This window comes from Sparus aurata, chromosome 11 (assembly GCF_900880675.1).
Source record: "Sparus aurata chromosome 11, fSpaAur1.1, whole genome shotgun sequence".
Classification (NCBI taxonomy): Eukaryota; Metazoa; Chordata; class Actinopteri; order Spariformes; family Sparidae; genus Sparus; species Sparus aurata.
This window is the reverse complement of record NC_044197.1, coordinates 26,776,630-26,795,438: the sequence shown is the minus strand read 5'-3', so window position 1 is coordinate 26,795,438 and position 18,809 is coordinate 26,776,630. Positions and strand designations below refer to the sequence as shown.

Genomic DNA, 18,809 nt, shown 5'->3' with positions numbered 1-18,809 from the left:
GTCTCTGAATGGTAAATTCTTTTTTTTTCCCTTCTTGCTTTTCACACTCGTGTTTTAAATGTAAGACCTGAGTTTTAATGCTGGCGGTCAGGATGTATGGCGTGAAAATGACAGAGAAATAAGCAGATTTGGCATGCTCACTCAGAAAGTCTGGCTGAGGACGGCTGTGAGCCGATGCTTATGCAAGTAGCCTCCTGTGGTAACGTCACCACAGGAGCAGAGTCAAAATCTCGTGCTTTAGGAACGCGCACTATTGTGCGCTATTCCTGTTCGGAAAAAGAGCCAATGCGAAAAAAATGAGCCACTTTCAAACTCCAGCTTTTCAGGCAAGTTTCAACTGAGGTCCAACACCAATATCCATGATTTAACAAGAGAAATTGCGATTTCCGGGTGATGACTCCTTTAAGTCTTAGCATAATAAAAAAAATAGCATGAAATAAAATCAGACAAAAAATTACAAACAAAACAAAAGTCATGTTAGTCAGTCAGTCAGTCAGTCAGTCAGTTGTTGAGAGTATAAAATCTGTTGTAGAGCTTTAACCACATTCAGGTCATTTGACAGCAGAACTCGTGCTTTGATACTTCGAGTACCTTCAGCTGATTACACCTTTACCTAACGAAGGGTTTGAATGCAGGACTTCTCTTTGTAATAAAGTGTTACACTGTTGGATATTTCGCTACATAAATGACGGATCTGATTGATTCCTCCACTACTCATCTACTGTGGACTACAGAAAAATAACATGTCAATTATATAAATCAATAAATGTTTTCAAGATTTCAGCACTAATTGTCCTTTTGCCATTCAAATGCTTTTAAGGCTATCGTGGTTGTGCTGGTCATGTAACCATGGCAACTACAGGAACCACGCCACCCCCTGAAGTGTTTTAAGAGTCAATATCAATATGTCATATGATTTTAATGCATATAGCTACATTTGTTTTGAGGCAGATATATGAAAACATTTGAAGATGTTGAAATTACATCTTCATCACATTTTGTCTACAATATTGCAATATGCCTGAGTGAATTGGAAGTCTTTGGTGTTCAATCTGTAGGAGGAGTTCGTTAAAGTACGGGACATGGAAATGGATCAAAATGGGGGTGAAATGGGAACTTTGAATTAAAAATGGCCGACTTCCTGTTGGAGTGAGAGTTTGGTACCTGCAATGTTTTTTGTGCGTCTGGTCATGATATGCATACCAAATGTCATTCATGTATGTGCATGTATAGGAGGCAGGGCTTGGATTGTTGATATTCCAGGGGGCGCTATATAGTCCCCTGATAACACCTTTCGTCAGCTATCGTCAGGAGGGCATTGACAGTAATTGAACCAAGTATCGTGTTAATCTGATGAACCGATGTGGAGATATAAAATACTACATTTAAAGAGTGCCACCTTGTGGTAATCGCCCACAATTTTCCACAGAGCCTCAGGGGCTCATGGGGAGGTAGTAACCTGAAATTGCTGTCTTTCAGACACACCGATGTGGAGATATGCAACACTTCCTGTTTGGAACGAAATCTGCAGGAAGCTGTTATTTAATACCTTGAGTATTGTTTGAAATATCAAAATTCTTTGAATAGCCCTTTGTCAGGTGCATCCACAGAGGCTGTGTGCAAAGTTTAAACGCCTGGGAAATGGGCTTGGCCTATATCGAGAGACTGGGCACAATTCACTGATAGCGTGGACATAAGGTTTTTGAATGTGTGATAAAGTATATGGGAGTTATAAGGCAAGATGCACTTTCCTTGATCATAGCGCCACCTAGTGGTAGAAATTCACAACGACAATAGAATCTAAACATTTTTGGCAGGTGTGAACTATATTCTAAGTTTGGTGAATTTTGGGGCATGTTCAGGCAGTGATCATTTAGGACAAAAAAGTCACTACAAAAACAATAGGGACCTCGTAGGTCGAGACCTGCTCTGGTCCTAACAAAGGCCACTTGGGTCAGGTTCAAGTAATGAACCTGAGAATAGGTCTATGTTTTGTGTAAACACGAGTACAACAGTGACAGAGTATTGTACATCCCTACAAATATATGCTACCAGGCAGAAAATTAAATCAAAGTTTGAATGCACCCAATTCTTCCGCTCTCAGCAGTTAGTTTCATATGAGCCTTCTGTTGCCGTAGCAACCACACTGACATCATGACATCCACCAGTTTGTGCGAGCAAACAAATATCAGCAGGCACACTTTCACTCAAATGAAAACAGCTGGTCCACCTTAACCGTCAGTTCACAAGTTCAAGTGTGACTGGATCTCCACACTTTAACCAATAGGGTGCAATCAGGATATGGCTTCAATCTTGAGGGGTTGCAGGGTTTTTTCCCCGACTGACAGCCAAAACTGGACACACACTGCACTATTGCATTCAACACTATAACATTGCTGTAAACCACGCACCCACCATCACACATGCCCCTCTCTTCTTCATCCTTTCGACTGCACACTTGGTAACGGTACTCACACAATATCAGTTGTTCCTGTAAGGAGTTTGCCAGTTCTATAAGACAATTTAGTTTAATGAATATCCTGTTGCAAGGTCGCTGGTAAGCACAGCTGGTAACTGTGTATCAGTACTGCAGAAAATGATAAGCGATGCTGTCTAAATATTCAGAGACGATAAGTTCATGAAAAATTTATATTTTACACTACTTACTAACACAACATTAGTTATGTTATCATAAGCTCATTTTGTGGAAGGCTAACTCTTTTCACTGTTATGCATGTGGACTGATGGTTTAAACCATCCTCCAGATTAGAATGACAAACCATACTAGCAGTAATTATACAGCAGTAAAATAACTTTTTAATTCAATTGATAATTAAGACAGGAGCGAAGGAGGACGTCACGCGACACTGTTGTACAGCGACAAAGTCAACATAGAGAGGAGGTCATGGTAGCTGATTGGGTCAACAAAACTTTGTAGTTTAACATGGCAGACAAACGTTTCTTTCCCGTTTCCATCTGAATGTTAACAGCATGTTATTTCTAAATGCAGGTAGATAGATGCTTATATCTCCCAAAGGCCATCCAAACTTCTGTTCACGTGTTTCCAATGTGTTTCTCTCTTGTTTTGATATTGACTCATAAAGATTGGTTCGAGGATCATAAGGCATTTTCTGTTTTTTTGGGTTGTTTTGCTTTTCCAGATTCTATTTTGTAAGTGGAGAGAGCACAGCAAAACTCCCTGTTCTCACTGTGTAGACGTAAAACTAACGTGATGGATTCATTCCACACAGAGTCTTGCTAAACCCCACAATGCCGCACACAAGAGGAAAGCAGAGCAGAGCCAAACAGCTCGTAAAAAAAATACATTCATACAGTCCTCACAAATGCACACATGAACCGCAAGATGTTGCATATAGATGAACGATTCATTGAGGTTTCTATAATTCATGGGGGTATGAATAAGTGATATGAGATCATAAAGTGATTCATGGAGACACTAACTCAACTGCAATCTGAGGAACAGTGACACACGCACACACACACACACACACACACACACACACACACACACACACACACACACTGAGGGAACACAGGCTTCCCCTGTTTAATAATCTCTGAGCGTGTTTCCTGAACTCCTGAAAAAAAGGAGAAATTCATCCACAGAACGGATCTATTGTATATGATCGATTAATGTCTGTCACTTATGTGCGGGTAATTGAATTCCTTCCATCTCCGAATCATTTCCCAACTCCTCTGACTTCGTTTAAAGCTGTGAGGCAGAAAGCATGGACACCAGCAATAAAGGTCCTTGGATTCAGCAGGTAAGTAAGTCATAAATGACACTGAAAGATAAGGCCATGGCGCTGGACATTTGAAACCACAAGCAACAAACACTATAACCTACTTAACGGGAGAGCATCTAGGAAATAGATTTTAAAAGAATTGTTGGTTAACATCTTCAGCAACCTCTCAGAAATAAATAATATGACATGAACTGACAGCTTCACATTGTCTGTTCATAGTCATCGGTGGCTGTAAGCCCTTAAAAGGCTTTTTACTTTGCTTACGCCTCAAGCAGCAGCAGTAAGTGCAATAGCATCAGCTTCATCCACATGCACTAAACTGCTTCAGGAGCCGACATATTAACATTTTTCCCCAAGACTTCTTTAATTTGTCAAAAGTTTTAAGGGATTATGTCACCAAAACTGTCTGAAAAGTCCCAAAGTGTAATTTGTAATGCAATGTAAATTTAAAACAGTGGTCCTGTGGCCGAGCTCACCCCATTGCAGGTTTAAGAAATGTTTAATTCATAATTCATAGACATTTATTCACATCCAAAATGGTTGCATGGACAGTCAGCAGTATATCTTCGTGACTCCTTTGCCTCAGCGAGTCTGAAGCCACGATGATCTGCAGTAATAATACAACAATAATTGAGTAGAGTAGAAGAGAGAAGACAGAGTGGAGCAGAACAGTAGGCAGCCTTGTCCCATAGTCTTCTTCCTGCCAATATGAAATATCCATGGTTGCTATGGAAACACAGTTTCATGAATCACTGTGTTTTATTTTCTTTTTGTGGGGCCAAAAGCTGCAGTTTTATAAAGCTGTGTTGCGCACAGTGCCCATTACTGTCTGTGTTGTAAGCCTTAAGATCTGTTAGGTATTAGGTGTGGGAAGAGACCAAGTTTTAGTCTGCTCCCACTGAGATGACTAATTGGCTGGCTAGTTGGTTGGCTGGCCGACCAGCAGGCTGAACGACTGACTGAGTGACGGACTGACAACGGAGAGACGCGCTGAAGGAAGATGGGAGATACAGTACAGGGGGATTACATGTGAGGTAGGAGCCGGTATTTGTTGTCTCATGTAAGACTTGAAATCATCGAAGACTGCCGTTAGACTGGACTGTTTGTATGTCTCGAAGGACAATAATCCTCATATTGGGATATCTGGCACGAGTGACCAAAAGCCCCTGACGTCTCTACGGATTTGGACTCGTTTGTTATTTACTCCCTGAAAAGCCCCCCTCTCTTTAATGTCCTCTCACTCTGCCCCTCTCTCTCTCTCTGAATCTGAGCGTACATTCAGCCTCTATACTGCATTATGCCTTATATGGCATTTTGTGAATGGGTGTTGCTAGGTAACTGGAGTGCAGTAAAGCGTAGCGACTTGGTTCTTGTATTTAAGATGATTAAGGATTAAGACAACTGTTTTAAGCACTGTAGATACTGAACTAACTGGAGGAACCGTGTGCTTAGAGAGGCTGTGCAATTTTTCTGTGCAAAAAAAAAAAAAATGATATACCACACCAGAGTTTGCATTTCAACTTTTGCAAGATGGCCTATCAAACACTTTGGTCCAGAGCAAGACATTTAGACAACTACTGACCCTTATGAAGTGCTCAGTTTCAACTGTGACAAAACTAAAGATGCAATCGGTCAGTCCTTGTAGATGACTAAAAAAATTCAACAGTTCCCTCCAGGGAGATGTACAGTAAAACACTTCTCCATTGTAAAGTATGATGTTAGCAAGGGAGCACCAGATAGCATGGGAGGTGTTGCAGCTAAACCCAGGTGTGTGAGTTTTTGTGTTGTTTTTTGGTTTTTAATGTATTATATCTGTCTTTCGTTGTGGCCCCACTCTTTCAATGTCTTTAAAAACAAACTGCTGTCAGGGTCCTGTCAAGAATTTAAAGGTACATGTTAGAATTGGTCATCGTCAAATTTATACTAATTTTAGCTGCTGTTAGCTAGTTAACTCAGTTCGCCATGCAGCTAGCAGTCAAGTTGGGAATTCGGAGTACAAGGGGAGTTTAAGTGTTGTTCAAACTGCTGACGAGGGGGATTTTGGCAGTGCTCAGCTCTGGAATGGGTAGCATGACCAGAGTAACGTGAGCAGGCAAGTAAACAGGCTCAGCATCCTCCCAGTTAACACAGTCGGAGCGGGACCAGAACACAGCCTCCAAAACTGACAGGTCAGTTTGATGACATGGGACACAGTTCTTAGAAATTACTGGTTCCAAGAGGATTATGCTAATCTGCCATACTTTGATGCCAAGACAGGCATGTTCACATAACATTAATGTGCTACATTTAACCAATCCTGTTGTAAAACTTCCAATGCACAGCTTTCAATTTTGGTTGAGTCCCTTTGGAAACGTACCGGACATCAGTGGAAGCCCACTCCAGACCACTGTTACTGAGGTTGAGACACTTCACGCCACTTTCCTTGCTTAGTTCCTAGTTTAACAGAAGATTTCAATTCACCCGGCGCATTGAATTTCATGGCCTTGAGGTACAAGTAGCTGAAAACCATCAGACTGATTAAACATATGGAATAGCTGATTGCAAATGCAGGATCAGATATCAATGTGTTGATGTTCTTGGACCACCATAATTAATTTTGCTCCAGGACAATCATTGCAACTGACCAATAACGCTTTTGTTATGGTACAGCTTTGCCACCCGGGGAAACGGGAAGGGAAAAGAGGGAGAAGTTATCTTTTCTAACACAGAGATAACACTGAAGCAAGAGTATTTTAACTCAAACCATGTTCTTCTACGTATTTTAAATGTCTAAACAACAAAAGTGCACAGTTTCCTAAACAGGACATGATCCCAAGTCTCCAGAGTAAGAGTCCTGTACATAATGCACTTAGCCACAACAGCTTGCGCCAAAGTTGTTATGACACAATATTCATAATGCTGTACAAGAACACCACCGACGTGGCATTTTCAGATAAACCAGTTGCACACATTGAAGGATGTGACACTACAGTGTCCACCTCCTCATCCTGGATGGTGACAGAGGATGGCAGTTTTAGTCTCACTGAGTTGCAGGTGGGAGCAGTAACTCGCATCCAAATCCCGACTCCTCTTCACCGAACCTCACATGGGTGGCTGTAATTTTAATTCCAGGCATTTTAACCGGGATCACTTCCAGGAAATACTTCAATTCAACGTTTTTTTTATTCTTTAAGCTCAATAGACTGATCTTAACTTTTATTGTATTTACATATTTCTGTGAATAGGAGTCATTTTTCCATTTTAGAAGCACCACTGCTGTACCACCAAAATAAAACTGCATGCCTGAGTATGAAAACAAAAGACATAGTTCGATGATGTGGAGGTAGTTGTCTTTTTTGATAAACAGCCACCTTTGCTAATGAAACTCTATCTGACAGTGAGTCGGGCTGAGATGTTCATGAGCGAGGTCATTTTTTAAATATTGTAATCACTTGGGGCACCCCAGCAGCTCAGTTGGTACAGTGTGTAACCAGCGTACAGAGGCCCTGTCCTCGCCGGCCGACCTGCGGCCCCTTTTGCTGCTTGCCAAATACCAACGCTGTGGGTTGGTGGCCGGCCCAGCCTACCAACCCACGGCATCGGTATTTGACAAGCTGGGCATGAGACTAAATAATCAACTGTCTTTGCACAGAATCTTTTGCAGATTGGTCCTCAGAATATAACTGCAAACACACACACTGAATGGTAAGATCAACATTTTTACCAACTGGATGAATTCCTGCTTAAATCACTTTTCCAGCACACATCCACACACATTATTTCGTGCGTGCATCGCCATGTCATGTTTACTAACTCTCCAGCATGTAATCGTCGTGTTAATCCTGGTCCAACAGCCCTTTACAGTTGTGATAAACAGATGTATGTCAGATCAGGTCAGCTGAGAAATTCAGCCAGCTGTCCGCAGCGTGGACACACTCCAGATGCATTACGGTTAGTGACGGATGAGGCAAAAAAAGGCCATCCTTACTCAAGCCTCCGGTTTCTACCCTCCTCGTCCCATATCCTTCTCTCTTTCTCATCTTCACTTTTCATCATTTCTCCATTTTCTGCTGTTTGCCTGATTTCTGTCTCTTCTGATTTTTGTGCACTCGGCTTTCTTTGAAGTCTCTTTTCATGTTGTCAGCACAAAAGTGAGCAGAGATGGACACAACAGAGAGCTGGGTAGGCTCTGATGCAAGCTTGCAAGTTGAAATATATTTGAGGACAGTGGCAGTTGTTATTTTTGGTCTGCATTTGAGGATTTAATTGCCCTTTAATCCAAAATAAATCGGTTAAGAAGGGGAGCTTGATTGATTCTCGTCTTTTATTAACGCCTCCTCCGATCCACTACACTTTGTCTTCTCTGCATTCACTATTCATCCATGTGCTCTATGTTTAATGTCCACATCAGGTATCGCCATTGGCACTCAGGGTGGATGGAAAGATGGATACCTTTTCTGGATTTCTCTCTCCTCCTCGCACTTTATCTCACACTTTCTGCCTCTCACTTCCATGCCTCCTCTCCCTCTCACTTGCGTCAGCACTTCTGCCTGCTGATGAATATATGAATGAGATTAAAACAGAGAGAGAGACACACACACACACACACACACACACACACACACACACACTCTCTCTCTCTTTTTCTTGCTCCTTCTCCAAGCGCATAACCCTTCACATGACAAGAGGACATAAACATTTTAGCGTTTTCCATTTCGGCGCTGTGAATTCTTCAACCTCTTCACTGTTGGATCTTTAAGAATAGACTTCAGCGGAGGGGTGGGCGCCTTGCGTCTAAAAAACTTGAAATGGCACGAGTAAAAGGAGTGGAGTAAAATTCCACCTAGTAAAGAGACAGCCCTCCAATCAGGAGACACCCTGTAGTGACTTTGATTGTCTGCCTTGAATCAACCCACAACATCCCCAACAACAAGTGAATAATGCAGCTAACAAGCAGGTTTTACCTCAAGCAAGAATCCATGTTTACAGTAGAGGGGGAGTCGGGCTGCATACAGAACACACACACACACACACACACACACACACACACACACACACACATACACATAGGGGAGAATGTACTTGCGTGTATCGTAAAGCCAAAAGCTATAATTGGCCCTTAACTTCAGGACACGGAGGGATAGATGAAGGATTAGAGATAAAGCTGGAGGGATAGATAGAAGGAACAGATGAAAGCTCCAGGAGAAGCTCAAGGAAACCAATCTTTGTGTGGAAAATAACACAGATGTAGAGATAGAGAGAGAGAGAGAGAAGCTGAGAGGAAGACACGAAGTGCAGCTTTTAGCCCAAAAGTTTCCCTTTCCTCCTTCTTTCCTTGTCAACATTGCTCCTTTCTTTTCTTTTCTTTTCATTTCTTTTAACTCTTTCCCTCACTTCGCAGTAGGCTCTCTGTTGCTATGGCGACCGTTCCTGCCACCGCTGAGGAAGAGAGGATACCTGCGGAGAGGAAGGGGAAACGGCAGAGGAGCAAACGGAGAGATGAAGATGGATGGAGACGTCCATGTTAATACGAGCACAGGAGTTCACAGCTGTATTATAATAGTATTCTTTTAATTCTTGATTTTAAATGAAACAATCAATTCCATACTACTCCATACAACTAACAGTACTTTTACTTAAGTGCAGTTTTTGGCTACTCTACCCACCTATCTGTTCTTTACATATCAGGCTACAGCTAGCAGCAGGCATGAAACCTTTAGTCAGGAGGAAACAGTTGATGGTTTGATCCATATGAAAACTTTATGGGAGGTTGCGTGCCGGATCATATCTTGGTCGGCAGCAGTAACTTCCTGAAGTGTGAATCAAGATTCCTTTTTCCTCAATAATAGGCCTACTTCCCAAAATGTTGAACCTTAGCTTTAAATAAAGTAACTACTTCCCTCAATACTCCCATTTACTGGTACAACTGTTCTGTCCACAAGGCAAGAAAGATAGAGATGCTCGGCTAAATATCCATCGCAAGTGCATCGGACGGAAAAGATATGCCTATATTTCAATCAGCACAGTTGAGCACAGAGGCCACATAACGTCTTGCATTTCACTGAGCTATACGTACGTAAACTGCAAGCATATTCTAACGCTTCACTTCTATTTTATTCCTTTTTATGTGTGAAACTACAGTGGGTGTGTTTTGGGCTTTTATTGCTGCCAAAAACCTGGGTGAGCTACACTCAGTACTGTGCCTGAACGCATCCTGTGTAGACGGAGGCTCTGCTAACATGCAACTTTTACTACGTTGGCTTTAGACATAAAGGTACTATTGTTTCGTTAAGGAGGTCAAAATGAGGGAATAACCTTGGTTTAAAAAATGCAAATCTGCAAAAACTTCTCTTTACCCACTTTTTGATGTGGAGGCCTTAACTCCAATCACTACTGCGGGATAAAAAAAACAAAAAAACAGCTTTATATTAGATTCAACGAGTAATCAACAGAGCTTCACAATTCATTACAGCAGCTTAAAATTCATGTTAGAGATGGAATAGTGATCAGAATAAAAAAAAAAAAGAAAAGCGATGCTGAATCTGTGCGTCACATTCCCTCCGCCAAACCTGACAGAACTGCTCAGGTGGACCTCACCAATGGCCCCTAATGGACGAGCAAGGTCAGCAGCAAAGGCTTTATGGACGTGGGACTCAAATCTCCCGAAGCGACCTACAGCAATAAATACTGTGATCAAGAACAGCCTGCAGTAAACGGTGCCACTACCAGCTGGACACGTCTGCAAGGGAACACACTGTACGACCCATATTTATGTTTCTTGTTAGGATGTTACCTGTAATGGCTGTAGTAATTATTACAGCAGCAAAGGAGGAAGTCAATATAACAAGCAAAAAAAAGGCCACTTGGAAAAGGTCAGGGATGGACAGTCAGGTGAAACAAGCACTCCTGGCTTTCCCCCAGGAGACCGCGGTTCATGTCCAGTGTGAAACCAAAAATCATTGGTGAGTTCTGTTAACTTACTAATGAAGTGACATCACATGTTTGCAACCGAAGTCACAGAAACATTTTAGCCCAAACCACAGTTTTCCTGAACCTAACCAAGTAGTTCTGCTGCCTAAACCCAACCAACCTGCAAGCATACGCAAATCCGGTCCAACTGTGCACTGCAACAGTCATATTGTTTTGGAAATGTTGATATATGTCGTTTTGGGAGTCACTGGCAACCTACTCAGTTGTTTTGGTCTGAAGATGTGTTGGAAACTGAGTTGATTATCCCTGTGAAACAAACTAACACTGAAACATGTCTCTTCACTTTGGGTGCTATCCATATCTCAATGCGGTTGCAAGTCTCCGTTTTATCGTTGGTGTTCATAAAACACTTGAAAATTAATTTGGGCATACTCCAAAATATAGATGTGAGCCAAAAATACTGTTTTACTTTTGAAATGGACTTTCCAAATGGCACATGTTGCCTGTAACATAGCCAAACAGAGAATTGGGCAACAATGGGAGATGACTGTGTGTCACCTCTCACACTCTCTCTACCATGTTAATGAACAGCTCTGCACCACTTTTCTGAAGACGGCTTTATCAGGATTTTTGCCTCTGTCCCTGCAAATGTCCTTTCATGCCTCTGTCACTCGACAACAACAATATGTTTCTGAGATAATGCTTCTGCTTTAACTAAGCGCATAATCACATTATCTTAATCAGAGTATGATAACATTAGCTACGCCTTACCCACGTTCTCTTCTTACTGAGGCTGCAACTATAATGTATCAGCTACATCGAACGCGGACACTCAAGACATTAATCCATACGAGCACCGGCATTCATTCATGTACAATGTAACAATGTAACTAAAATTAGAGGTGAGTTTCGAGCTGAAATTCACACTCTGAGACACGGGTGTGAATCTTCCCCTCGCTATCTGATTTGATTGCAGACCACCTGTCAACGGACCTAATGCGCGGCGTTTCTCGATGCTTCTTGATGCCTGTCAGTGTATGGCACTACTGCACATGGGGACTCTTTCATCATTTAGTATAAGCGGTGAGATAGATTTAAATTCCCTTTTTGTTCAGAAATCCCTTTAAATAGTCAGAACGCAACATTAATACTGCATATTTTCCCATCTGTCTCTCTTAGACCCACCTCAGTACATAAAGATTGAAAAGGAAAAAAAAATACACCCATCTGCAGTGCGTTGCAATTGTGATGCAGTCAGCACACACCTCTCGGAGTTTAACAGCGCTTCCTCAATTCTTGGCTGATTAGCTGGGCTCACTGTTTTTCTTATGGCTGCAGAAGTTCACTGCGTCTTGTTCAGTTCAGGCCTCCCATGTGCTGCTGATCTCTGGCTCCCTCTGACACATCTCCAGACAAAAGTAACATTAGCCCGATGTTCACCCACAATTCAAAACTTACCGCGACATCACGATGTCAAATCTCTTTATCATGCTCTGTCTCTGCATCAGTGCAGAATCTTCCACGTCGCGTATCGCGAGGCATCTCCTAATCGAGTAGTTTCCACTCCTCTGCTGTGCGAAAGTTCTCGTTGTACTCCTTTTAGACTCGCATTTTGCAACAACTTTGGTTTATTGTGTCGCAAGTGTAAATGGACTTCTGTCTCATATGGTTGCGCTGACATTTCTGCAGTCAGGAATTTTTGGCTGAAGTCATCTTCCTGAAACAATGCCTGGGAAATGGCTGAACAATTTTTACACAGCGTTGTATTCTTGTTGTCACAATGGGCTATTCACACGCAGCCCACCGAACCTTCACACATTCCGGTTTCTGAAAAAATGTTTTTGTTGCATTTTGATGATGTTTGCAATCATGAATCTAGTTGTGACTTTGCAGTTTCTGACAAAACATTGAAAGGTGCTCAAGCGGCTCAGGGAGAAATCTGTTAAAGGTTGAATATGTAATATGCATATTAAATGCTATATTTTTTCAAAAATAATACATCCACGGGGCGTTTAGAGGGGCGCAGATTAAAAGTAATGCATTTCCTTGAAAAATTATATTTAGTCTGAAATAAATAATTTAAGAAATTTTGACGGGTTCGACAATGACTTCCTGTTTACATCGTATCAGCCAAATAGCGGCCGGCATTGCGGGTTGCCAATTTCGCAACCTCGGCAATGCTCGGCAAAGCTCGGCACAGCTAGGCTGACACTGGGTAAAATGGCGGAGTCTGCAAGCTCTTCAGAGCCCCAGCGAACGGTGCGTTATCTGTCCCAGCAGCTGAGTGACCGGAGAAGAGCAAAAAACAGAGTAAATATCGGTGAAGCATGCGCTCGATGGACTCAGGTAAAGGATTTCCACGGCATCAAAACACACGCGGAAATGGCGAACTTTCTCCTGGATCGGTAAGCTAACTCGCTTGCTAACTTAGCTAACGTTACCTGTCAGTCAAACTCCTCTGCTATACTTATTTTCATTATATCACGTTGATCCTAGATATGAGAATACTGATCGTGACCCATCGACCTCCACGCCCAGTTATTGGAGGAAACGGAGGCGGCTCAATCCTCCTGCCCTGTCCCGACCGCTGGAATTACCTTTTTGTTGTCGCGACTACGATCTTGAGACACTAGATGGCGGCATTCAGCTCATATTCCATATTCCACCTTTAACTATTCATTATATCATTCATCCATCCAACTAATCATCAGTGACTAATAAAGAAGTTGTGTATAGCTCTTGAAATGAAGTTCGTCCTTTCAGACATGTTTACATATTTACTGGTTCCAGCTGAGGCACACAGTCAGTCTTGACTCTTGCTATCCGATCAAGTTATTTGGCATCCCTGCAGAAGATTGAGGGTGATTCACCGATTCGTACACTACAGCTTGATTGGCAACAGGCATGGCATTCAGCAACGCTCCTTGTATCACGGAAAAACTCTAAATTGCTTTCTTAAGTGGGATTAAGATAGGATTTTCTCATTCGGATGTAATGTGGCCCCACGAGTGAATCACACAGCAGTTGTTCAGAAAAGCCATTAACTCAGTTCAGTTCAGCTCAGACTGAAGATTCAGTCCCATGGGATTCATTTGCAATCGCTTCAATTACTGTAGACTTGCCCAAATGTTCTCCGTTGCTCTACTGTCCTCTTCTGTGGAGAAGAAACTGCAAATCGCAAAGGAGTCATTACAGCAAATGCCACTAACGACGGGGCTATTTAGAGACGCACTCTCCCCCCAAAAACTACAAGTGAAAACACGACAAACATAATGTCGCACACACCATATACTGCTTCCCTGGAAAAACAAAGTCATCGCGTTGTTTTAAAAATGTATGCATGTGCCATTCAGAGTACACTCTAGCCTTTGTATTGTGTTAATTACAGCTCAGTCACCCCGCTGAGTCTGTGGAGGACGCCGTGAGAGAAACATACCTCCCAAGGGACGAGGTAGTTGTACTTGTATATATTTTTTGTGGCGGAAAGAAAAAAAAGGAAAGTGTTTTTGTTATTCAGCCCACTCTCAGTGATGCAATTTGGGAGGACCAAATAAAAGAAACACCTGGCAGTATAATTTAAATGCAATCAACAGAACCACAAACTGCATCCTCCAGAGTGAACAAACAGTTCAATCGACACCTCGCTACAACAGTTTTAGCAAGAACCGAACATTGTTACCACCATGAAGGTGAGTTTTACTGTGCTAATTTTAACCGAAAAATGGGCTAAAACAGTACATTTTTGATCTAGTTTCATTACATAAGTTCAATATAAAGTGTCACATTTAATGCAGAGTTATTCTATCAGAGTCAATGTGATTAAATTAAATGACTTCTGATGTATGATTATATTAAATTAACGCAGACTGACATACACCTTAGGGGAGACTGGGGTAAGTTGAGCGAAAGGGTAAGTTGAGCCACCCCTTGTTGCTGGGAAACGGTAAAAAACATTGATCACGTGACCAAATATTTAGGAGGAAGGCATCATTTCATGGAGTCTGTGAAGGTAAGAACCACATGGGTAAAGTGGTTAGACATTTATTTCCAAAAAAAGATTTTTCACTCTTGAAAGTGAATTTAGACTATCATAACTTTCATGAGAATTGGGTTTAGACCAAAATAGATCATTTTAAATTTGTTTTATACATCAGTTGTGGTATCTATGAGCTACAACATGAGGTCCTAAACCTAGCATAAAAGTGAACCATTTTAGCTGTGGGGACTAATAAAGTCAAAATGGTAGCCAAATGGCTCAACTTACCCCGCTCTTATGCTCAACTTACCCCATCCACGGGGTAAGTTGTGCCACAAGACCACTCATTTTGGACATGCTATATTATCGAAACAGTTATGTTTACACTCATTTTGTTTGTTTGAAGGGATGCACAACATCCTGAAATATATGCTGATATATTAGTTAGCGACAAAACTATGATTGCCTTGATGTAGTGATCCTAAATATGAAAAATGGCGCATCTTACCCCAGTGTCCCCTATATGTTTATTCAATTATTACTTTTCAAGTTAAGAGTAACTAAATAAACATAATGTGTTTTTCAAGTTTTTATATTTAGTGTTATAAGTAAAACAAATGCATTTCAAATGGGTTATTCTGTCTCTTACAATTACACACATCTCAGTAATACACATGCAAACTTTGCTTTAAACGAGACCCTCAACATTGAACTTCTGTAGTAGAACCAGATGGAAAATTTAATGAACATATCACTGTTTAAGTCCATTTTGGTTTTGAGTAAACTGGCAAGTGAGTGTATACATTTATTTCTGTTTTTCATCCTGTGAATTCTTAAAAGCTTCCCTCAGCCTGGGTATGATATTAATGTCGACATATATGAAAATCCTGCTGTTTCCTCAAAATGTAGCAAACACTAGATATATGCCAGATGCCTTGGCATGACAAAAGAAAGTTCCACTTAATGCTAATTCCCTCTGACGCAAAACAAACAACAGCCAAGAGCCAATCACACTCGTTTCAATGCCCATGGAAACAGAAGCACAGAGTCGGTTATGACTCTGCTCCACTACAGGGGTGGGGATCATTTCCAGCACAGATAACAGGAAACAAAGTCGACCAGCTCCTGTGTAGCATGTTGAAAAGGATCACACACAAAGCTATTTTTGAACTTTGCAAAAGAAAACAAAGTCGTTTCTGTGTAGTATAGCAGATATACATCATAACTACAGTCCAATCAGAGCATGCACGTTGCTGTATGTGTACAACATACTCCCTGACACTGATTCACGAGACACCAGAGACTGTCCAAGATACTTAACATCTCCTTTAACGTGATGTTATTTCACATCACATCACATCACATTAGCAGGACATTAGACAGTGATGGATTCATCCTAAATCCCTCCTAGTGTAATGCACTGGGATATAAATTATGGAGATAAAATGAAAGCAAGTGATATCTTTTTAACTGCAGTGTAGTTAAAACATCTGTAAAGATTACACTGGTTGGACGTTTCACTTGTGACCACAGGTGCAGTACTGGTTCACTTCTGAAAATGCACTTTTTCCTGGAAGATCAAGAGCCCACTTCATCTTTCATCTTGGGATCTTAAAAAAGGAAAAAGAGGTCATAATCAACTCTTCAGAATTCTGACATGGCCTACATTATAACTGTGACGGGCATAACCATACAGGAGAAACTGTGAAATGCTGCTATAAGGCGAGGTCCTCCCCCTGAAAAAGCCAGCCGGAGCGACTTCACATGATGCGTGTGAATTGTCGTCTCCAAACTGCTGTGAGCAGCTAGATTTGGTAGATGGGTCTGAGATGCCATCTAGTGATTCTGAGAGGACCACCCCAGTCAAACTACACCCTCGTTTTCCTGACTCAGCGAACAGGGATGAGTAGGACTGGTTTCATGGCAACAGCAGATAGAGAGACAACGAAACAGAGAGAGAGAGAGAGAGAGAGAGAGGACAGAGGGTGAAAAACACAATGAGGCTGGCCCATCGACGCCCACACACACACCCACTTAAAAATACACAAAAAGACACACACACATACACAACATGGGGTATTTAAGTGATACATGTTGTAGATCACATTTTAATGGCTACTCTGTTTTTAGTTCCTTTTTTGAAACTGGTTGAAGAGCGCTATACTTGTCCAGCAACGTTTAAGTGAAGGTTAAATAGAAAGATAGTTCACAACTAAAAACACTTTCAGTGAGATCCTTGCCTTCTGTTTGAGCAGCTTGCTCTGATAGATGTGGAAGTAGCGCAATGGGAAAAAATCTTTCATTAGTCAGACACCAAACTCATCTCTGTCTGTAATGTCGACTGCAATAAACTTTTTCCCACAGCAGAAATTTGGAACTTAATGAGAAAGTCTATCCACAGGAGTGACATAATCTGGCTGAGGTGTCGAACATGCCCATCATAAAAAAAAAAAATATTTTTGTTATCTTCATCATTCCAATGCCAGTTGTCATTTCACCAAAAATCTTCCAAAATGTTCATTTTACATTAATATGAGCCCACCATTTTAATGGATATTTAGATTCTAAAGAATATCAGTGATGAGTTTTAAATCTGTGATGTTATTTTTCTTGCTTTCTCTTTGAACTGTGCACTTCTGAGAGTACTGAACGCGATAATATAATTTAAAAAATCATCAGCTGGATTGCCAAATATCATTGGTGCTGTAGATTGCATGCGTATACGGATCAAAGCACCCTCCCTGTGCTGCAGGATAGTTCCTGGGGATAAATCTGGCTCCAGGAGCTGGCTGAGCAATACCTCAAGTCCCCTGCTGCTGATATTCTCCTTCTTCTCACTACCCTTTTTGGTGGCATCTCTCCACTGTGCCATTGTCGAATACACCTGCCCTTACATGGTGTTTAGTGGGCATTACATTACCTATGCTAATTACAAACTATCAGCCAGGTGCCTCCAATTTACGATCAAGTGTGATTCATCATTCAGCACACCTGGGTTTGAGCAGATTTGGATGGTGAGAACCTCTTTGGTTCGTGTGCTTTCCTCTAATGTTGAGGGTTGACTTTGAACATAATATGCCGTAAACGGTTTTACATTTTTTTTACTGGTTATTAATCTTGCACAGAGTACGTTTCACTCTTCCTCTCAAATTACCATCATGCAAAAAAATGCCTTTTGCGCACAATTAAGGAAAATCATAGGAAAACCCATTTGGCAGATTACCTTGAAATTCATCAGCCACAATCATGCCGTCCAGAGGATGATCCTGAATGACCCGAAGTGGCCAAATTCTCCACTTGGCACACAGGATATCTCACAATTATAAGTCAGGTTGTGATGTAAATTTCGAGGCACATGCCTCCAATGATGACCCATTTCATTGTAATTGACTCAAAGACACCTTACGTAATGTTTGTTTGTTAATATAATCAGCGTTGAATCTGGAAAGGTACCACAGAACAGATTATACACAGCGTTAAGTCATTGTTTTCACTGCTTGTCTAATTGGAACTGTGATCAGCACTCTGGTTCACTTTGTGTTTAAACATTTCTCCTGTACCTCGTGTGATAAAGCTAATCTGCCAGCTGCTGCCGCTGCCACAGCTGATGTTTCACAGTCACATGAGTACCTGTGTGTTTGTGATGCCTATTATCACACGGTGTGACGTTGGTAACAAGGATCAAGGGGAAACAACAACAGCCTCGTGACTGTACAAAGCCCAGCTGAAGCATGCTAATTACAAACTTGCCTAACTTAACGGTGTTATTGACAACATTCATCCCCACCCCTTCGATTGTATTCACGTTACAACACCGCTGTTGTTCCACTCGTCTGCCCTCTCAAGGGGTTACCAGTCTGGGCACCAGCTAATGTGGCTAACGCTAGCTAACGTTATTGCAATGTTTGTAAGGAACAGAGAAACTTAACCCTATTCTTCACCTTTTTTCTACAAGCAAGTTAAATGTTTTTTTTTTAATGATTTGTCCACACAAAAATTTTATCAGGGTGACCTTAAAAATATAATACTGCTATTGGTGCGATGTCAGACAAGTTAGATTAGTGGTGTGTTCGCAGCGTAAGTGAAGCAAATTTTGAGGTAAAAGTTCAGGAACACACAAAATTCATGTCATTGGTGCGTTCGTGCGAGTTGAAAAT

The 18,809-nt window shown here is 41.5% G+C and overlaps 2 long non-coding RNA genes across 2 annotated transcripts in view; one reads left to right on the top strand and one right to left on the bottom strand.

The window, feature by feature from the left end:
- The first annotated feature begins 4,553 nt into the window (after positions 1 to 4,553).
- LOC115590997 (uncharacterized) overlaps positions 4,554 to 18,809 on the top strand; it is a 24,308-nt gene continuing 10,052 nt past the window's right edge. The window contains exon 1 of the long non-coding RNA XR_003985875.1: positions 4,554 to 4,801. This is a non-coding gene — a long non-coding RNA (uncharacterized LOC115590997). The remainder of the gene's footprint in view (positions 4,802 to 18,809) is intronic.
- Positions 16,547 to 18,809, bottom strand: part of LOC115590996 (uncharacterized) — a 27,641-nt gene continuing 25,378 nt past the window's right edge. The window contains exon 3 of the long non-coding RNA XR_003985874.1: positions 16,547 to 16,564. This is a non-coding gene — a long non-coding RNA (uncharacterized LOC115590996). The remainder of the gene's footprint in view (positions 16,565 to 18,809) is intronic.